Source organism: Carettochelys insculpta, chromosome 13 (assembly GCF_033958435.1).
Source record: "Carettochelys insculpta isolate YL-2023 chromosome 13, ASM3395843v1, whole genome shotgun sequence".
NCBI classification, from domain to species: domain Eukaryota; kingdom Metazoa; phylum Chordata; order Testudines; family Carettochelyidae; genus Carettochelys; species Carettochelys insculpta.
Genome location: NC_134149.1, coordinates 33,436,360 through 33,449,715, shown reverse-complemented (window position 1 = coordinate 33,449,715; position 13,356 = coordinate 33,436,360).

Here is a 13,356-nt window from a genome sequence, read left to right as displayed (position 1 = left end):
TATAATTTTTTAGTCTTCTGGTGTTAGAAAGCATGGAGAGATTGGTATTTGGTATGTGTTTCTGTCAGCTCATCACACGGTAAACATTCACTCACTGACGCACATTGTATGAAGGGTAATGTGGAAAGTCCAAGCTGGATAGAAAAGTCTAAGTCTGGTGAAAAACTGCACGGTTGATTGTTAGATGAGTGTGATGGGGATGAACAGATGCTAAAAGACTGAAGGGGTGGATTGTATGTACTATATAGGTTTTGTGAGCATTGCAGCTCCCCTTCACTGCCTGTCTTTCTGTACCAGTTAGGTGCAGGCAATCATTTTAAACCAGCTGTAAGAGTTTGTATTACTGTGGCTGGAAATGAGGAATTGCACATTCTTTGCTATAGACTTTGCAGCAATTTCAAGCAATGCACAGAAAAATGTATCTTATTTATGAGGTCTGTTACAGGAGCTAGAAACATTAGGGCTTCTCCAGGAGCTTTGGGCAAAGAAAATCTGTCATAATTGTGGGGTCCTAGTTTTCCCCAAATGCTTTGATCTGCTTTAAGACTCAGATCTGACTAAATGAAAATCCTGACTTCCCTATTTCTCTCTTCATTTAAAAAAACAAAAAAAAGAAGGCAGTGCAGCACTTTCTATGTCACTAATGCTTTCTGCAGATCAAATGTATTTCTGAAGATAAAGATAAAACAGAATGTTGGTTTATGAAGCCTTCAGTCTTTAAGCATTTCAACTACTTAAAACACTTCTAATACACACACACACACACACACACACACACACACACAGAGGACAACTAGGAAATTATGGGCAAATGGCAGCATGGCTGTGTCTACACTAGCTCCCAGCTTTGAAGGGAGCATGGTAAGTAAGGTGTTGGGAGCTTATCAATGAAGCACTGTGGTGCGTATGCAGCACTTCGTTAAGCTTATTCTCCCCTACGGCAACTTCGAAGTGTTAAACTTCAAAGTGCCGGCTTGCATGTAGCCGTGGCTAACCCACTGTAGCCAGACAGAGTCTCCCCCTTACAAGCCAGCTTGCTCGTTGCCCCCCCTCCACTGAGGAGCACACAGGGCACGGAAATGGCTGCTGACAGCACAGTCTTTGATGCCCTCATTGAGGCCCAGATATGCTGGCTTATCGTGACCCTGAGAAGCAGAAAGTACAGCTAGAAGGCTAACAGGCCAGACTGTCAACATGAGAGGGGGGGTGAACCCTCAAGAAATCACCCCAGCTGGCATTGATCAATATGATGCACACACAATCACTCAGAAGGGGACGTGCCCCGCCCGCACAAAAGAATGTCCTGTACTCCTAAATTGTTTATCTCTTGTCTTACAAGTGCAAACTAAGTAGAAATGCCCTTGTAACAAACTGGAGTCACAAAGACAAACCAGTATGATCTGGCACCATAGATAAGAAAGAGAATACGTAACCCAAAAGGGGGTATAAAAGATGGGTCCAGCAGAACTCTAACTTTGAGTGCATTCGACCAACTTCCTGCTGGTCGGGTCAGGTGATTGCCTCCCGAGGTCCACTACTGGGGACGCCCAACCTCGTATTCGTCTTTCCGCGGAATTGAGTGACCGATCCAGCTTGGCTACGCTGGTATCGAGAGACGCAGAGAGGGTAAGATACACCCATGCTAGGTCTCTGACTTTTTTTGTGCACAGCTAAAGAATTAGAGCTCTGTAACTAGATGTCATTGTGCCAAGATATCATTGTGTTAGATGGTAACAGATATCTTTGTATTGGATTGTAACGTAACTTGTTAACACCTGTACTTTGCTAGCATATAAGAAGTAAACAATAGCCTTTTGTAACCGCACGCTTATAACTGTAGCTTAAATAAACTTGTAACTAGTTAAGATCCAAGCCTAACTATTTTGTTAACCCTTTTGTCACTGCAACACAGCCGGCACAACAAAAAGAACTTTAACCGTTTGGTTACTACAGCCTGGCCGTGGGTGAGTGTGCTAGGAGCTGCCTGCTCTAACAGTAAAAAACTGGGTTGCTTAGGACCCAGGGGAGTACCTCACCGCACATTACCTGGCCACCGGCTAACAACCACGGGTACTTCGAAGTGCCCGAACTACTTCAAAGTCCCTTTACTCCTCAAAATGTACCCTGCTACAGTTTCTTCAATGTTTAGGCACTTCTGCAGTGGCTTCCCACCCTGCCCCCGGCCATTCTGCTTCATGAATGGAATCTTTCTTTGGCTAGTTAAGGTGGGAGCATTTCAAACAGATCTCATGCACCAACGAATCTGATAGATGGTCCAGACACTTCATTGAAAGATACTGAAACCAAAGTTCATCACTTAAAGTGTATTTTAATTTCTGATTTTAATAAGACGGGTCTTTATACATTTATAATTCAGCCATTCTAAAATTCCAATATCTTTTGTTAACTACTTTTACCAGGATATTCTATATAACTCTACATTTAAGATGATAAAGAAATTTGGGTCCTTCCTCGTGACTTTTTTATATACAAGAAATATATATATGAAGAAACTGCAGTGAAACATGCAAATTTGGGTTGATTGTTTTTATACCATTCTGGACAAATATTAAAGCCTTTTATGTGCAGTATAGTATCTCTAGGGGTCCTGGCACTTCAATGCAGCTATGTCTATAATACAACAGAATGATCATTTTTAATCAGCAACGCTGTACAACAGTGACCTGAGAGTGGAAGGGGATATTAGGAGAAGTATGTGTAATAACTTACATTTCCCACCCACTTTCGGGTGGTATTAATTAGAATACAGTTATCAAGACCGGAAATTGGAAAGAGCAAACAGACTAACACCTACCAGTGCAACGGACTCGTTAGTGACTGTCTGTCTCATCAACATGTTTATCAATGAGGGATTAAGACAAGGATTAATAATCATATCTGAAACACAAGTTGACAAGGAAGAATATATCAAGAAGAAAAGACAGAAATGTACAAAGAAAACAATTCCCTGTGAACTCTTTCTACCCTGTTTGGTATGATGATATTCATGGATTTCTTTTATGTAATTTAAACCACAATAATGAAATAAGATTCAAAACCAGCATTCACAGTGAGAGAAAAGTCCTCAGAACCAACACCAAGCAGTCCTGGTTTCATGTCTGCTAAGCAGCTAAGAGCAATAACAGCAGAATTTTTCAAGAAATTGTGAACATTGTCCCAGAGAAGTTTCATTTTTCCCAGTCAAGTCAAATAGATACATGCTTTACACATACTTCGTACATAGGAATTCAAATAGAAGAAATAAGCACTTCTCTTTCTGGCAACAAGAAGGGAAGTTATGATTCCAAGCACTCAGACATTTTTCTTGAAGAATTTATTTCTTGTGGCTTCACTTCATACTGAGCATTTCATATCCTTGGTGGATGTAGAAGTCCATGGATTTTCCATATTCTTGTTGTTGATTGAGAATATATCAACCTTGAAAATCAAGTTGTAACTGCAGTAGGGGTCAAGATACCTGTGCTAGCTTTAATCTAGTCAATGTAGTAGAGATAACTGCAGCACGGACTTCATTGTGGGCTAACCACCCAAATCACACCAAGGATCCTGGCAGGCTCATAGTGGGTCCAGTGGATTTTCTCTGTTGTCATATCTTTACTACTATTGTTAATCTCACCACTAGATTAAAGTTTGCATGGCTGTGACTTCTGGTGATTCACTTACAACTCAATTTGTCTGGAAATGCACTGAGATGAGTTTAGCTGCCAAATGGGAGTGTTTTCTTTGTTTTCATAAAAGCCTCCCATCTTGACCCAAAAAGGAGAGGAAAAATATTGTACAGTATTCACAGCCATAACAGTATTTGAATTATAATAGTTAAACACTCTATCTGCAGTAGCTACTTATTCTTCAAAAGTATACCCTCTTTCAAGCAGCACTGGTCAGGTGTCAGTGTATCCTTTGTAGTATAGCAGAATAAATATAAAAAAGATGCTCATTTGGAATGGTCTTTCAGAAATGAATGATCAGTTCAATTCAAAGATTTTTGATATGTGTGTCATATGAGATGAGATTGAAAAATGCAACATCTGAATAACAAAATTTGGATCACTTCATAAGTATGAGCAATCATAGGGTTGGAACAGACCTGAGGAGATCATTGAGTCTAACTCCCTGTTATAAGCAGGACAGCTCCAACTAAATCATCTCAGCTAGGGCTTTGTCTAGCCAGGACTTAAAGATTTCTAGGGAAGGAAATTCTACCATATCCCTAGGTTACTCATTACAGAGCTTCACAACTCACCTAGGCCGCTTCGAAACGTGCAGTATCTTCCAGAAGAATGGCACCTTCTTCCAGAAGATCCATGGAGTGTCTACACACACAAGGCACTCTTCTGGAAGGAATCCGGAAGAAAGCGCCTCATCTTCCAGATTCTGTACTCCACTGTGGAATCAGGAAGAGGGCCTTCTTCTGGAAGAGTCTTCCATAATGCTTCTGGAATGCTTCTTCCAGAAAAAGTGGTCTGACATGGCGGCGGCCCACTAGAGAGCAGGGATGCTCTAGGCAACCCCAGCAGGCCTCTGTGGCCTTTGGGTCCTGTGGCTTTTAAAGCTGCAAGGACCAGGAAACTCTCTGTCAAGAAGCTGAGAGTGAGAGACAGGCAGCTCATGCTGGGCTGTCAGCCACACTCATCCAAGGCCCTGCATCAGCCACCTAGCCCTGACCTGGAGAGATGGCCAGCAGGCCAGCACCCTGAAACACCCGGGGAGCCCCAGGAACCCGGATGAGGGCATCCAGGACCCTGACCAGGCTCTGAAATGGAGGGCCCCCTCCTAGACTGAGTCAGGGCTCCAGGACCTCCTGGGGCTCTGGCACAATGAGGAGGTCCTCTGGGACACCAGCAGGCATCAGAGAAATGCCTCTGCCTCCACCCGCCTTGACCAGTGCCTGGCTGCCCATAGCCACCCCTCCTGGACACCTGAGCAAGTCTTCTGCAAGGTGAAGGAACAGTGGCAGGTGTACATGTGGGCCCGGGACAGCACCCACAGACCCAGCTGTGCCCCAGCCAGCTGCCCCTTCTACAGGGAGCTGCAGGACCACCTGGCAACAGATGACACCTTGCCACCCCGGGTCACAGTGGAGATGGCCACACTCGAGCCTCCTGATGCACCGGAGGGGGAGGAGAACCCTGCCACCATAGGTGTCCCACCTGGCAGGGAGTCCTTGGATGGATCTCTCATCATTGTGCTGCCCTCTACTGCCAGAAGCCAGACCACCTCCAGTCAGGCGTCACCTGACGTGTACAAGGCCACCTTGGGTAAGTGCGCACCATGGCAAAGCCCCAGGGGGCGAGGGACACACCTGGGCCCCAGCCCTGGGCCCCAATGCCCTATAGCCCATCCCTGGTCGGGGCCCAAAGTGCACACATGCCTGCAGGCAGCACTTGGCTCCCTTCCCCATGGAGCACCCCCTGAGCTTTCAGAGGGCCCCTCAGGCAGCATGGCTGTGACCAGACCCTCCCCATGGCTGTGTCCTCCCAGCCCCCAAGCCTGTTGCCAGGGTGGGCCACCATGGACAGCACCCCAGCCCTGGCACCATGCCCCAGGGGCCAGCATGGTGAGTGCACATGAGCCCATGCAGCAGCATCCCCTGGTACATGGCTGGCTTGTGAGTCTGGGGAGGGGGCAACCACCCAGGAGGACCAGGGCCATGCCACCCAGGGTCTGGATGTGGCACTGACTCCCCCCTCCTCCGAGGGCCAGAGGAGCTGAACAAGAATCCCAGGGCCTGCCAGCCCAGTCCAGGCCAGAGGATCCAGCAGCCCACCAGCTGAATCTAGACCAGTCCCCATGGTGCGGCAGCAATCGGTGTGCCAGCCTAGGCACCGGGGCTATAAGGATGAGGCCACAGACTACACTGCAGCCCTCTGCCACCAGAATGTCCTTGCTGAGAAGCAGCTGGCCCTTGATGAGGCCAAGCTTCTGTGAAGGCAGGACACATGAGGGGGAGGTGGTGGGGATGCTCTACACAGTGTGTGGGGCCCTTGTGAGCCAGCCCCCAGCCCCTGTGCTGCCCCCTTACTGCCCCCCCGCTGTCTCCCTGCTGCTCCCACACTGTCTCCTCCACTGGCCCCCCAGCTAGCCCCTTGGCTGCTCCCATCCTTTGAACCCATGACCCCAAGGCCCTGGCTGCCCTACTGCCCACGGACCTGCCTGTGGCTGCCCTGAGGGTCCTTGCAGCATGTCTCGTGGCCACAGTGGGCCCTGTGGAGGGTGCCCCAAGCTCGGAACCACCCCCCCAGCCCTGCTGCTGAGGCTGGGCCAAGTGCTGACCAGCCATACCTGACGGTGCTCACTGCCCCATCAGTGACCCGCAAGGGACCGTGCACCCGGGACAGGAGGGTCACCCATGGGTGCTGGAGCTCACAGCTTTCCACCCTGTCTCTTTACTAGGGCCCCCACCCTCCCTGTCCCAAGTCCTATCCAAGTTCAATGCCCCTGCTCCCTTACCCCCATGTATATAGCTTAGTCAGTTTTAGGTTATTAGACATTATTTTTATTATTTCCCACATACTATTTACTTTATTTTCCATTGTTCTATGTTGTGGGTTCAATAAATATTTACATTTTGTACCCCAGTGTCCCTAATTATTGTGGGGGAGGGTGTAGGGGGGCATGTGGGGAAGGGTGGAGGGGTTAATAGTCCCCCCGGGTGAATGCCTTCTGGAGTGCCTCCCAGATCCAGAGCCCGTCACAGTCCAGCCACCTGTCAGGGGCCACTGTGGGCTGCTGGTACTGGGGGGGCTGGCTCTACCATCCAGCCCTGGTGCAGGATCCCCTCATGTGCCTCAATGAGGTTGTGGAGTGCACAGCAGACAGCCACGACCTGGTGGATGTTCTTCATTCCCACATCGAGTTGCAGGAAGAGACACCTGAACTGAATCTTCAGATAGCTGAAGGTGCACTCGACCGGATACCGGGCCCCTTGTGAGCTGGGCATTGAACAGCTCCTGGGAGGGTGTGAGGTGGCCCCTGTATGGGCTCAGCAACCAGGGCTGGAGTGGGTAGGCAGGGTCACCCACAAGGCACAGGGGCATCACAACCTCCCTGATGATGTGTTCCTGCTGGGGAACAAATGTCCTAGCCTCCATCCTGTGGAACTGGGAGGAGTTCTGCAGGATCCGTGCATCATGTGTCCTGCTCAGCTGGCTGACATAAATGTTCGTGAACTTCCCATAGGTGTCCACCACCACCTGGAGTACAATCGAGAAGTACTCCTTGAAGTTGATGTAGTAGCCGCCATTGTGCTCTGGGGCCCTGGTGGGGATGTGCATCCTGTCAATCGCCCTGAAGCACTGAGGGAGACCAAGTGTGGTGAAGCCCTTGACAACTGCGTCCAGGTCCCTGAAGCATACCAGGCGCTGCACCGGCAATTGCCCCCTTCTCTTTCCCCCACCTCCCTCCCTACCAGGCTCCCCCTGCTGGGGGACTCCTCCAGGAGTGGCTGTGTGGTATACCCTCAGGGCTAGGTCTGCCTGCCCACCAACCGGCCCCCTCCCAATTGGACCCTGTGGTCCCCCAACCCTGCCAGATCCCCTCTGTCCCCCCAGTGGGGCAGGGCCTGAGGCAGGGTTTATCTGTAGGACGATGGCCCTGAGGATGGATGTGCCCACCCTGAACTGCTGCCCCATAGACCAGTAACTGTCCAGGGTGGCCAAGTTCCAGATGGCAATGGCCATATGCCTTTCCGGGAAGAGGGCCAGCCTCATCCAGGTATCCTGGTGTCATAGCATGGGGGCGAGCCAGCTGCAGATCTCCAGGAAGGTCTCTTTCTTCATCCAAAGGTTCTGCAGCCAGCGGTCATTGTCCCACTCCCTCATGATGACCATGTCCCATCAGTCCATGTGGGTGGCATGGGTCCAGAGGCACTGGACAGTCAGGAGGGGGCCCAGCGGGGCAGTGGGGATTCAGAACTTATGGGCCTGGGTCTCTGTCTCCACAGGAGGCCACGGAGGGTGACCAGGAGGATGGCTAGCCTGTGGGTAAGGGCAAGCCTGCTAGCCTGTGGGTAACGGCATGCCTGCTGGCCTGCGGCTGCTGGGAATCCCTGCCTGCTGGTCGAGTTGCACTGGACAGGGACCTGCGTCTGCCTTGCTGTGCACAGACGTGACAGGCCTAAGCAGCTTGTGCAGGAAGGGGCTATTTGGGTGGGGCCCTTTAAAGGGCCATGTGGCTGGTGGCCCCAGAAAAGCTCCCTGGCCCTGTCACCCCGTCCGCACCATTTCCTATCCTGTTCTTCTGGAAGAGTGTCAGTGCATTAGTGGACACGCTCTTCCAGAAGAAGGGACAGCTCTATCGGGGGCCCATTTAGCATGTAAACACACTCTTCTGGAAGATGATCCTCCAGAAGGTGTTTTCTGGAGAATCATCTTCCGGAACAAGTGGCATGTGTAGAAATGGCCCTAATGACACAGTTTACCCTAATATCCAATCTAGAAATCCCCCCATCTCAACTTGAGATCATTCTCCTCTTCTGTCATGTGACACCACAGAGAACCTCCTCTCTCTATCCTCCTCGGAACCTCACTTTATGTTGTTGAAGGCTGCTATGAAGTCCTCCCTTACTCTTCTTTCCAGGAGACTAAATAAGCCCAAGCCCCTCAGCTTTTCCTGACAATTCACGTGCTCTGGTCCCCTAATCATTTTTGTTGCCCTCAACTGGACTCTCTCCAATGTGTCCAGAACTGGATGCTACACTCCAGATACAGCCTGGGAACTTATATCCAAATCTCTTGAAATGCATCACTTTTATGAGAAAAAAAATAGATTCCAGGCAACAAATCCACTCAGAAATTGTATATTAAGTCAAAACAAATCAATCAGAAGGGAGGAAATCTTTAAAGACACCAACAAGGTCCTGAATAATTGACTTGTTCCAAACAGGAATATAGTGGTTCTTTATTCCTGATGGTTTGGACTGTATTTTGTCATAGTCACAGATTCTGTAGGAATTCAGAAGGGAAGTCGCCTAGTCACAGTCAAAGCTGGAGAGATGTAAATTAAAATAACTGATTGTGACTATCATGACCCAGAGTCCATAACAGGCTATTAGCAGAGACTAGACAGTCTCACGTGTATTGGCCTCTGACATCTATTAGCTGTAATGATAGCATCGATGAGCCTCAAAAATCCCTCTTTATTGTATCAGTGTTTACAGCTGTCTGAATGAGAAGACTTAGTTGATTCTGTTCCACTTAGTCACAGCGGAAGCTCTCCACAGCTGGCGAAAAAATTGTAGTCAAGAAGTGTTAAAGCAATATGGAAATATAAGGTTTCTCAGTTAAAATCTTGAGGACAAATTCATCATTCAGAACTTGGCCAAAATAAGGCCCTACAGCATCATTCCTGAAAGCATAATTGTGTCTGCTTAAAGGCTGTGTCCACATTTGGCCAAAATTTCAAAATGGCCATACTAATGGCCAAATTGTAGGATACCAATGAGGCTCTGAAGTGAATATTCAGTGCCTCATTAGCATGCTGCTGGCCATGGCACTTTAAAAGTGTTGCGTTTCGATCATGTGCGACTCGGCTATGTGGGGGTCCTTTTTGAAAGGACCCTGCAGGGTTCAAAATCTCCTCATTCTTATCAGTTTGCGGGGTCCTTTCGAAAAGGACCCCCATGTCGCCAAGCCTTGTGTGATCACAACATGGCACTTGTGAAGTTCCATGGCTGGCAGCATGCTAATCAGGTACTGAATATTCATTTCAGAGCCTTATTAGTATCCTCTAATTTGGCCATTAGCATGGCTATTTCAAAGTTTTGGCCAAGTGTGGCCATGGCCAAATTGCTCTAGATACGGGGACAGACTCTCACTTGGTGTAAACTGCCACACCTCAACTAAGATTAGTGATTTACATCAGTTGAGAGCCTGACCATGAACTTTTCGATGGACATCTCTATAACATTCATTTGATGAAAACATACTGGACCAGAATTTAAAGGGAACTCAAACTCTGCATTGTGGGCCTGATGAAATTCATGTTGAAATCAATAGAAAGTGCCGTGACTGCTGAAGGATAGTTAAATGAGCAGAGTATCACCCATCACTCTTCACTGTTGAGTAGACTAAATAAACCTAAATCCCTCAGGCTTGCCTCATAAGTCATGTGCTCCAGCCTCCTAACCATTTTTGTTGCCCTGCACTGGACTCTCTCCAATGCATTCACATCCTTTTTGCAATGGGTGCCCAGAATTGTACACCATATGCCAGATATCAGAGAGGTAACAATGTTAGTCTGTAGCTTCGAAAACAACAAGAAGTCCTGTGGCACCTTATAGACTAAGAACATGAGCTTTCCTGGGCAAAGACCCGCTTCATCAGATGCATGGGGGGCTTGGTTTCAGAGGGCTATTTAAAGAGTGGGGTCCCAGTAAAAGGGAGGGCCAGAGCTGACAAGGTCTATTCAGCAAGGTGGAAATGGCCCAGTATCAACACTTATCAAAGAAGAAAAAAAACATCAGATCAGACAGGATTTTTTGTTTCAGGACAAAAACGTTTCAAAAATCAAATGCAGAGAGATATCTCTGAGCTGCAATTTATTTGCAAATTTGACTCCATTAACCATGGATTAAACAGAGACTGGGAGTGGCTTGCAGCTTACAAAGGCAGTTTCTCTGCTCTGGGTGCTAATATCTCCCCATTAGATGCTGACAAAGGCTCACATCCCCCTGTCTGATCTGACTTGTTCTCTCCTCTTTTGGTAAGTGCTGTTGATACTGGGCCATTTCTACCCTGCTGAATAGACCTTGTCAGCTCTGGCCCTCCCTCTTACTGGGACCCCACTCTTTAAATACCCCTCTGAAACCACCCCCACACTCATGCATCTGATGAAGTGGGTCTTTGCTCCAAAATAGCTGTTAGTCTATCAGGTGCCACAAGACTTCTTGTTCTCATATGCTCGATGTGGCCTCCCCAGTATTGAATAAGGGGAAATAATCACTTCTCTAGATCAGCTGACAATGCTCAAGCTAATGCAGCGCAATATGCCCAGGCAGCAGCCATGCCTGGGCACCCCCAGCTTCCCCAAGCGGCAGGGAGCCGAGACCCAGGAAGTAGCCATGACAGTGAGCTCCTAGCTTCCCAAAGCCGGGGAGAGCTGGGACCTGGGCAGCTGCTCCGGCAGTGCTCCTCCTGGCTTTCCTGAGCTGTTGGGAGCCAGGAACTAGGTGGCAGCCACGCTGGTGCTCCTCCCAGCTCCCCTGAGGCGCGGGGATCCAGAAACCATTCAGCAGTCATGCCAGTGCAACTCCCCCAAGCTGCAGGGAGCAGGGAACAACATGGCGGCCATGCCGGTGATCGTCCCGGCTTCCCTGACCTGTGCATAGTTGGGAACCAGGCAGCTGCCAGGCCGGTTTGGTTTGCAGCTTCCCAGAGTTGTGGGGAGCTGGGAACCAGGTGACAGCTGTGCCAGTGCTTTTCCCAGCTTCCCCAAGCCACAGGGAGCTGGGAACCATGCAGCAGCCACGCTGGTGCAGCAACCGCACCAGTGCTCTGCCTGGCTTCCACTGAGCCATGGGGAGCCAGTAACTGGGTGGCAGCTGTACCGGTGCAGCTCCTAGTAGAGCTGGGAACAGGGCAAAAGCCACGCTGGTGCGCTCCTGACTTCCCCGAGGGGCAGGGAGCCAGGAGCCATGCGGAAGCTGGGCTGGTGCAGCTTCCCTGAGCTGCAGAGAGCTGGCAACGAGGCGGCAGCTGCGCTGGTGCACCTCCTAGTTTGTTGAAAACACTACTTCGTATTGATTCAATTACAATTGCTAGAAAATAATTCTATGCAGCCAACATAGCCAGCACACTGTATTTCCATGTGGCAAACCAAACTGAAGGAGGAGAGGTTACCTAGGCTCTTTTTCCTGTTCGCAGTTGCTGGCAGAAAAAAAGCAGTGTAAATGTGGTTCTGCTGGTGAACACCCCGCCATCAGTCAGCAGCTTCTTATGTCCAGAAAAAATAAGGCATAAAAGGCTGCCGACAAAGGGTGCATTTCTCCAGCAGAATCAGGTTTTCACAGCCTTTTTCTGCCAGCAGCAGCCTCTGCCAGGAGTGAATATGCAAATGAGCACTGTTTGCATTTTTGAGACCACCCATTTGCATACTGCTGCTGGCAGTTTAGGTCAGTGTAACCATAGCCGAAGAGATTTTCTGGAATAGTTTATTTCAAAATAATGTTGATGCAAACAAAATGCATTTCAAATTAGTGCTCAGCTATTCTGAACTACAGAATCTGAACCTAAGGGCCGTGCCTACACTAGCCAAAAACTTCAAAATGGCCATGCAAATGGCCATTTCGAAGTTTACTAATGAAGCGCTGAAATACATATTCTGCGGCTCATTAGCATGTGGGTGGCCGTGGCACTTTGAAATTGATGCGGCTCACCGCCGCGCGGCTCATCCTGACGGGGGCTCCTTTTCGAAAGGACACCGCCTACTTCGAAGTCCCCTTATTCCCATCTGCTCATAGGAATAAGGGGACTTCGAAGTAGGTGGGGTCCTTTCGAAAAGGAGCCCCGTCTGGATGAGCCACGCGGCGGCAAGCCGTGTCAATTTTGAAGTGCCGCGGCTGCCCACATACTAATGAGGAGCTGAATATGTATTTCAGCGCTTCATTAGTAAACTTCGAAATGGCCATTTGCATGGCCATTTTGAAGTTTTTGGCTAGTGTAGATGTAGCCAAGAGCTCCTATTTCAAAATAGAGCCATTGGCTGAACTATGGCTTATTTCAAAATCGTTCTATTCCCTGTCTACGCAGCTCTTATTTCAAAATAGGTGCTATTCTTCACGGAGGCTACATCTACGCTGGAGCACTACTTTGAAGTAAAGACTTAGAAAGATGCTATTTAGATGCGTAGCATCTACTCTTGGGCCAGAGCTCACACTGGCGATGTACAATGTCGAAATAGCGAGTTGGCATGTCAAAATGGGTCACCCCGGATGCAGAAAAAGAACATCCACACGTACAAGTGTTTCCTTTTGAAATAAAGGGTCAGAAAAGGCTGCAGATGGGGTCACAGTGTGGACAAGCCCCTCTGGGGACAGGACCCACTTCCCTGTCTGCACTCTTGAGCAAAGTGGGGGACAATACATAAACTGGAAGGGCTACCATTCCATGGTGGACAGCTGGGGCTGGTTCCAGGACATATATGTGGGCTCGCCCCGCTGCTCCCATGACACATGGGTCTTCTGCAACTGAGGCCTGTGTTGCCCATTGGAGGTGGGGACCTACATCCCCCAGAAGAAGATCCCACTGGGGACACCACTATACCCCTCTGCCTGGTGGCTGATGCCGCCTACCCACTCCAGCCCTGGCTCATGTGGGCTGTGTCTACACGTGCCCCAAA